Here is a 954-nt window from a genome sequence, read left to right as displayed (position 1 = left end):
GAAATTTTGTCGCGATATCATCGCTCGTTGCTTCCGCGACGACTGCAAAAGTGACACCTTGCGAGTTTTCAGGCGTGCTGTTGTACGGGCAGTTCAAGAGAGTGAAAGCGTAGTCTGTCAAATAGAAAAAGATACGCGTGCGCCATACGTGCTCAATGCGCACTTTTGAGCTTCTCTAGTAGCCGTCAGAAGGCGCCGCGATGCTCTTCACCCCGCGCTCCCGTGGTCTCCAAAACTTCTGTCGCCACATTACGTGCTATGCTTTCAAGGCTTGCATCATCTTGAAGTAAAAGACAGTACAAAACAGAACTGATAAAGACGGTGAAATGGGTTCATTGATGAGTCATATATCAAATTTTTGTCGGCATAACGCAACAGAACGTGTACTAAATCAGTGTTATTTACAATCCATTGCTTATGAACTGCTCGGAAAGACTCACACGAAATAAAGGCGATCAACCCACGCAATCACACGCTTCTTTCGACGGCATTCCGGTTTGTTGTTAAAACATGGATTCCTTCGCCATTTCGACGAAACTGTGACTTTTCTTGTGATACGGCGTTCAGTGCCATTGCCTGCCACCGCATAGAAGGTATGCGACAGGGCTGGCTCAACCTTCGCCATGCTGTCAGCATGTGGAATGCGTCATCGATTCTGGAAATGTTAAATTCAATTACTCCACCGTACATTGCTCAAATTGATCTTTCTTACTTCTTTTTTTTCTTGAAATTTGTGCAGACACAAGACCAAGCTCGAGAACGAGAACGTCGAACTGAAGTAAGTATTCCTAATTGTGGATGGCGTGGGTTGAACACATATCGGTACCAATCTGCAGCCTTCCCACCTTGTACGGCATAAACTTCGTCGGAAGAAGTTCGAGAAGAGGTGGAACAGAACAGCGAAATTTCCTCTCCCCCACCGTAATGCATAACCCTGCACAAGCCGATAATGAT

The sequence above is a fragment of the Rhipicephalus microplus genome, chromosome 5 (genome assembly GCF_043290135.1).
Source record: "Rhipicephalus microplus isolate Deutch F79 chromosome 5, USDA_Rmic, whole genome shotgun sequence".
In the NCBI taxonomy this organism is placed as follows: domain Eukaryota; kingdom Metazoa; phylum Arthropoda; class Arachnida; order Ixodida; family Ixodidae; genus Rhipicephalus; species Rhipicephalus microplus.
This window is presented reverse-complemented; position numbering follows the sequence as displayed.